Raw genomic sequence first — 8,474 nt, forward strand, 5'->3', positions numbered from 1 at the left:
AACAGGTTGGGTTTTTGGAAGTAGAGGGACACGAAAAACCCCACCTTTTGTAAAATTTGCAATTGTGGGTTCTGTGATTTCAAGAGAAAAGTGGCTTTCTGTTCGTCTGTCAATGTGGGGAAGTTGGGATATGTCTTTGTGGCTTCTCTAAACAGAGTGATTCTTTCGGTTTGGTAGTTAAGTACAGTCAGTACAGTAGATTAGTTAATTGGCCAGCAGGTAACTCTATGTTGCTTTATTGGCTTTGTAGCTTTTACCAGGATCCACTGTTTGTTGGGAAAATAGAAAATGGCCAAAGAGACTCATAACACACTAGACTAGTTTTAGCTGACGAATTAGTATAATTTGCCAAATTCTATCTGTATCTATACAGCCGGTAAAACAGGCCTTTGACGAAACACGCCAAAATGTGAAGTTGCGTAACACACTTGCTTCTACTATTTCTCCAGCGGCCTGTGGAGCCTGGTAGTTGCTATTGACTTGATGGGTATATTATAAGGGTCCGGCACATTCTCGACGTTATTAACACGTATGTTTACAACATTCAGTACTCTAGTTTTCTTTTGGTACATGTATAACGTTGTTTTCAACTGTTTGCCTTCTCCTAACGTTTAAAAATGCAATGCTCGAAAAGAGTACTACTAATTGTTTAGAAAATAGGCGAAAAAACATCAAAATTGATCAGAATCCTTACATCTACTTGGAGAGTAGATTTGCTTTACCTAACGACAAGGTAGTGATCTCAGCAAAGATATAAAAACAATGCGCGTGGCTTACGTAAGGGAGGGACGGACACGTTACAGAACACTGCAGGGTTGCCACTGAGAATCAAACACATCACAATTAGCTTAGCAATGTATATTGAGCTGCTGTTCCTGTTGTCCTTATCAGCGCATTGGTAAAGGTTTTCCTTTGAAAGCCCCTAGTACACAAACAGACTACATGACATGCATCGCCGCAAAAATATGCTCGACTGTACGCCTCTCAGCCATCTTTTCATCAATCTTTTTACCTTTCATGAATCAACTTTGATGCCCATGCTTTTATGCGGTCGCCAAACATACCGTTTAAGTCATTCGTTTGGGCCATTATTTAACCGAAGCCCTAAAATGTCTTCTCTGTGTATCCGTTTCTCTTGTTGATCCATCCTCCTGAGCGGGTTCCGGGGATTAGGGGCGGATTAGCCCGGATTAGCGGCAGGTATCGCTGAACGATACGTCACAGACCGCTCGGAGATAACTCCGGTAGCGCTGGCAGTATGGGTGGGTACACAAAACCGGCTTATCTTATAAAATTGCTAAACTTTACTTCCAACACCGAATTAACTATAGGGACAACTCTAAATTTATCGGCTTATCTTGTTGGACCGGTTCGGAAAAACCGCCCTGAAAAAATTCAGGATGTTGGATTAGAAAATGAACAGATTATACCGGTACTGCGGCGACGGGCGTTCACGTTTTTGTCCAAGAAAATGGCAAGAGCGACGTAGAGGAGAGTTGATACTAGTAGTCACTTTTGTCAAGTTTCGACAGTCAAACTTGGTCAGCGACAGTTAGAGTTGTTTACGTCAAGGTAGGATACTCTACCAAACAGATCCCTTTGTAGCGAAATGTAATGGACCATTGTTTTGAGTAAAAAGTCAGTAATTGCCCATTCACAAACAATTAGGCCCAGGTTTATGTCCGGACCTGGACCTGATCCTCTGGACCTGGACCGTTCCTGAATTTTCTGTACCGGTACCCACCCTAGTTGGCAGTGTTTTTTCTCTGCCGACTTGTCGTTCTGGCGTCGTCTGACATGTAGCAGGGTTTGCTCGGACCCCAAATTTGTCTTGTGTGTCAAATATAACCAGTTCCAAATGTTCCGATGTCAGAACGGCCGGGACAGGCGGCAAGTTTCCCTGGTTCGTGTCCGACCAGCGGTTGTGATCGCGAAGAGGGTCTACATGGGGGGATCCTGGCACCGCTTAGCGGGACATTCGGAAGCTTTCCGGCGCATTTTGCAGGACTCAGTCATCTACGTGTAGCAGTGGAACTTTTGCGTCAACACTGCTGATGTGTGAGCTGTATACAGAGCCGTCGACAATAACATCGCCTTGAACCCAGAGTGTTCAGGAGTATGGTCTACAAGGGATTCATTAAATTTATCCAGCAATAGTCTCATTTTGTATCTGTGAACTGTATCTTTTCAACATGTCTTGTTGTGACCTGCACTTCGCCCGGTGTGGCAAAAATGTGCATTAAACGTCTTCATTCATTCATTCATTCATTCATTCATTAAAAATGATATTGCCTTCGCGGCCTACTCGTCACGACAAATGTATCCATAACGGCTAACGATGAATTGAAAGTCTAAATGACGGTTAATTCTGTCTCTACTCGCCCGACAATTCAAATTCAGATCTGCGACCTCAAAGATCACCGGCGACTAGTCGCTGATGTTAAGAAGTTCAAGTTTCGGTGCACACCGAGCATCGACCGACTCCTAAAAATCCCGGACGACCGCTAAAACTCGTGCGCTGCCATGATCGAGAAAACAATGGACGTATTCACTTCCGGAAATGTCATTTTAATTGAGCTCGCAGACTCGTCGTCGGATCGATTTTCGCGTAATGTGAATTTACGCAGGGTATTACGGCGGGGTCCCATTCGTCGCACGATTTCGAGGCCGGTCGCACGGTTCCCAGGCATGCTGTGACAGGACCAAACGCTGACAAGTCGGGTCTAAGAAAGACAGTATTTGACTTTGATGAAATTTGTGCGGCACATGCACAACTTCCCAGGAATTGTCTCAGTCTACGATCGTGCGACGATCGCACGACAGATGTGACCAAGCCTTAACTGACAGACCTACTCTCGGTGTCCGCCTACGCATGCGCACCTTTTCGCGATGACTGTCCGTTACAGAGGAGCAAATGTAGCCCGGGTACCATCCCCCGTTGTAAGGTCATGTTGATTTCATTACATGGATGATATCCTCTGGGAATCCAAAAATTGATACGCCCGAATAAATAAAAATTGGCAAAAAAAGTTGCCCTAAGTGGTCCGGAAGGTTTAGCAAATGAATAAACACACTGAGTACACACAGAGAGTCTGCTATGGGGGCTAGCTTACTGCTCTGGTAGATTCTTTAACCTGTTTGACCAACTTTTACTAAAAGCGAGGTAGAGACTATATAGATGGTTTCCATCTAGTGGCTGAAAACGTCCCTGAGTTTGACGAATGCTAAAGGGCCCATCCACACACCTGACGTGCTGACTATTAAAGTTATGAATTAGTTCGCACTCGTTAGAAATAAAGCTATACAAAAAGCTACCTGTTCATGAGAGTATTTGTAAGCAGTGCACAGCAAATGCGGTGGAAAACGAAACACATTTCATTTGTGAATATCCCCGATTCGATGCCGAAAGAAACAGACTTTTCGAAAGAGTGTCCGAAATCACACCATGTTTTTTCATTGCTATAAAAAGCACAAAAAGATACTCTTCCTACTGAGATCATCAAGTCAACCTATCATACTAGAAAATATGTCACGTTTCATGTTCAACTGCTTTCAAATAAGAAGTCAGCCCCCGCAATAGTTTTAAGGACCCTATTCTGTATACCGTATTTATTTTTTATTATTACCTCCATGAAAAAATGGAGGTATAGTTTTTGGTGTGTCTGTGTGTCTGTGTATCTGTGCGTCTGTCTGTGTGTGTGTCCGCATATTTGTGGACATCATAACTTGAGAACCTCTCAATGGACTACGATGATATTTGGTATGTGGGTAGGGGTTGGGAAGACGAAGGTCAAGGTCGATTTTGGGCCCCCTAGTGTGTGACCTTGGTACTGCAGCAGAACTTCAATTTTTTGTATCTTTTTATCTGGACATGCTATGGTCTTGATTTCTTGGTGGCAGATAGCTTTTGATGTAAGGAAGAAGTGGTGTATGTTTGGGCCCCCTAGCAGCTTGCTCTGGAACTGCAGGAGCATTTTTGTCAAAATCTTCCAAGAAGCATAACGGAACATAGGAATGATGAATTTCCATGATATTTGGTATGCAGGTACATGTAGCAGAGATGTACATAATGAAATCAAAATTATGCAAATTTGGACTTCATTTGCATACTTAATGAGGAAAATGTATATTTACAGTGTTTTCCAGTATATCACTCAAATACATGTTACATATGTAGTTTGTGGCAGGCGGAAGTTAAGCAGATACTAATTATGCAAATAAGTCCCTAATTTGCATAATTGATTTGAAAGTGTCCTGATTTTTCTTATTTCGTGTAGTAAATGATTGGTCTGTCAACACTGTGACCTGTGTACGTTAGTTAAAGGTGTACATAAGCAAGCATAAATTATGCTAATGTGAAAGTCATTTGCATAATCAGAATATTTCATGGAGGTATGAGGTCTCCGAAGTTTTTGCATGTTTGAATTTAGGATATCCACTTGTAACTAGCTCACATGTAATCACTTCATGTTAGTTATTTAGATATTTAGTATTTGATTTTATTCATTTATAGTTAGCCCCATGGCCATGAATTTGCAATAAAACATATATCAAAATATTTCTGATGAGTAAGTGTGAAGAGGGTGCAAGTGACAGGGCGATCTTATCACGTCAAAGCTGTCCATGTTTTTCCTTCGATTCCTGTGGCTGAAAACTCTCCGTACATCTTTTCGGCGCATCAAAGACATTCCCGCGCCCTGAAACAAGCCAAACACGCCGGTGTGCCGGGCTCGGCAGGTGGTCAGGGATTCATTACAGTAATGGTGATCTACATCTCGGCTTTGTTGGCTCACTGTTACAAAATCTGCCTTCCGCGCCGACCCGACGTTTGCTCCCCAAACAGCGCGCGGCTGATCGCGTCTAAAGAGAGCAAATTCCCGATTGTTTCTGGGGGTAAGAACGACCGATAAACAACTGGGGCATATTTGCCCACGTTGGAGATACGGAGACCTGTCAGGACCCCATCCATCAGGGGCGAGTACAAGCTTTCGAGACATATTTTCCTAATCTCCAACTCCAAGCAGATCGTACAATGGCATAAGATAGTACCAAACTGGCCAAGGAGTGTGGTCAGCCAAAGGGTGACCGTGTAGCGAAACACACCCCAAAGCCGGCTTCACTCCTCTGCCAGCTTTTGATACTATCTTATGCTACCGTACGATCTGATTGGAGATTAATATTTTTCTTCCCGGCGTATTTTCAGTTACAAATCGCGAATCCCCCTTACGCCAATGCCCCAGGGAGGCCGGTGAAGGAGGCTCCGCACGGGCCCCGTCCCACACCCGATCTGCCAGCATTAATCTTCATTTGCTGTTCCGCTCACTTGCCATTTATCTGTAAACTCCCCCGCCAGGACCGACATATCCTCCAAGCAGAGGTTGGTGGGGAAAGTCGGGACCTTTTTCTTATGCGCTTTATTTTTTCGACCAGGGTGGGGAAGCTGGTCGAAAAAAAATCATATGAGGAAAAGGTCGCGATTTTTCCCACCAACCTCTACTTGGAGAGTGCGTAATTAAAGTCCTGGCCAAGTCTGCCAGGGTGGCCGGGTAACCATTCTAAACGTAATCTCCAACCAGATTCACGGTGCCTATGTATAGTATCAAACTCCGGTGCCCGTTTGACTCCCTTAGCCGGCTATACTCCCTGGCCAGCTATGATACTATCTTATGGCACCGTAGGATCTGCTTGGAGATTAGTCGGTCCGGCTTGGGGGTGTCCTGCTCTGCAGCATAGAGTCTGCCGATTTTGTCATCTACAACATCTACTAGAAGCTGAACAGCATTTTAATACACTGTAAATTGTACCATAAGGAACCAATTGTGCTTTATAACAAAACAAAACAAAAATAACTATATGAGTATATCAGAAAAGAGTTCCCATATTTTGAACATTTCAATACAACGGATAAATTTCTATTTTTTGATGCGCCTAGATAAACTCTGTATATCAAAGACTATCTGTCCCTATATATACACCTGTACAAAGAAGCGAGAAGCCTTGTTGACCATCCTGTTAGCTTAGCACCTTCAAGTAAATTCAGTTAAATTGTATCTTGTTGTTTCTGCACATGTCTGTTATGTCTGTTACTGACCGTACCTAGCCTGTCGAGTTATGAATGTACAATAAAGGTCTTTCATTCATTAAAGCAATCGACAGCCTGTCTTTCCTTTCCAGCCGGCCAGTCCAATTAAAACCCGTGAACTCCGTTAGAATACCCGGGTGTGCGGCAATGGACCTGGCGGGCGACATCACTCCCAGCACCGTAGAGCTACAGGCGAGCTCACGATGGTACGGTTACAAGGCTACTGCGATGGCAGTTCGTGACGAGCTCCTAACAGATGCTGGTTATATCGTTACGTTTCCCTACAGGCCATTTTCGGGAGGCGATCTGATTCAGTAAAGAACAGTCTACCGAAGCTAGTAAAACGTAATGACTTAGCCTTCTAATATCTGCTTGGAGATGACGTAAGTCGGACCTGCCCGTACCGCTCTCAGAGTTAACTTTAGGTCCGCTAAGGTAGGCGTTTGGCGCCAAAGGTGTATCGGTTATGGAATTAAGTAGCAGTACGAAGGTTAAAGCAGTCGGCACGATTCATAGGTTTGATTAATCTCCAGGTAGATTCACCACAAAATTAAACTTAAAGAACAAGAGCAAATACGACAGAAAGTGTGCAAGACTAGAATACTAGTAGTATAACAGTCCTTGGCCATTCAAAACGAGCGCCGAACAGACACCGCCCCGTAGCAACACAAAACCGGCGTGTTGCGACCGATTCAATAGGCTCGGCGACGTTCACAAACTTAATGCAGCCTTGGGATAATGTCTTCAAGATTTAGACTCTTCTTATAGACTAGCGACGTAGTTTAATCTTTATTGTCTGTTTCAAGTGTATGTTTTGTGATTCATTCACTTGATTATGACTATACGCAATCCGTAACTTACAATTAGCCCACATTTGCAATAACATTGTTGTGTTATATCAGACAAAATTCACATGTCTTGTTACGGAGAAGGCGGTCACAGCCTGCTGGAAAATCCTGCGGTATCAAACTCGTACGATGTCACCATACCGTGACGAGAAGACATAAATTAACGCTTGCGTAACAAGTACTTCAAAAAGGGCGCGGCTGAAACACTGCCGCGAAGGCTTGAGGAAGTATTTGGGGCGGCCAGCCCCCATGCTACTAGCGGTATTTGCACAATCCATCACCAATTCCATCTCACTGAAAATCTGTCAGCAGAAATACACATCGGGAAAGGCGTTTTAAGAACGCACTGCGAATATCAGGATACCTTCAAGGTGCCTTTATCACTGAATTGAATCATAGTTTTAATACTATACATTAATTAGCAATCACCTTTCAATCTCACGTCAGTGAATGTGTTTCTGGCTACTTCTGTGGCCCCACATACGCACACGGAGAAAAGAAAGCCGCCATTTAGATTTACCATAACCTCCTTGGATTTAAATACACAGTTGCTGGAACTGATACCTGTCACTGAATTGTACGAACAATTAAGTAACATAACGAAGTGCATGCAACAGCTCGGCGTTCACGCTTTAATAGTTCGCGAAGGAAAGGACGACTTAGGATTTGTGCCAGCGTAGAGTAAAGCTTAAGGCCGGATTGTTTGAGAAGTTGCTCCACCCTTGGCGCAAGGTGGCTTGGATTTAGTACCTTGTCGAGCGCCACCGCGCACGGTTGATGGATTGGGCACTGGCTGGCAGAAATCAAGCCCGGGCCAGAAGCACACACTCCCCGCTGTATCATATAAATATCGCGGGTCACGGGAAACCTTTCACACCGATGTCTAGTTGCGAAGCCTCTTGGCACTGTTTTGTAACTGTGGGAAACGTCAGGACGCATCACCCCACCAATCCATCAGGATCGCCTGCTTACGCAACGAACGGCCAAGCACTTTCGTAACGGCCGAAATGCAAAGTTTACATAATATCTTTAGACCTGGAAATCAGTCATGCAAACGACATGTTTGAAACGTGACGTTGATTGATTGATATACTTCGTACGTACGTAGGTCAATCCACTTGTGTCCACTTGTTTGTAAGGTGTGTATAGTTGTAGTAAACCGTATGTATGATGTATGTATAGGTGTAGTAAACACATTTTATGTCAAAAAAAAAAAGACAAACTGCTCTTTCTAGATTCCCCTTTCTACGATCACGAAAGAAAAGAGCTGTTTGAAGAGGCCACCAAATTCCACCCAAACTTCTTTACATTCACTGACAAGAAAAAAACAGTTCTCCTTCTAACATCACAAAGCACACACATAATAGAAAAGTTGGGATCTTTCATCTTCCATTGTCGTCGAAAAAAGAGTCGAACCCAATAACCCAGGATCTAGAGTTGGCTTGTACTAGTTTTAGACTAGAGTAGACACTTGTGATATTGTTTTAACACTGTTTGAATCTCTTATGTTACATGCAATTAGACCCCGGGCAAGAATTTGCAAT

This window comes from Branchiostoma floridae, chromosome 2 (genome assembly GCF_000003815.2).
Source record: "Branchiostoma floridae strain S238N-H82 chromosome 2, Bfl_VNyyK, whole genome shotgun sequence".
Classification (NCBI taxonomy): domain Eukaryota; kingdom Metazoa; phylum Chordata; class Leptocardii; order Amphioxiformes; family Branchiostomatidae; genus Branchiostoma; species Branchiostoma floridae.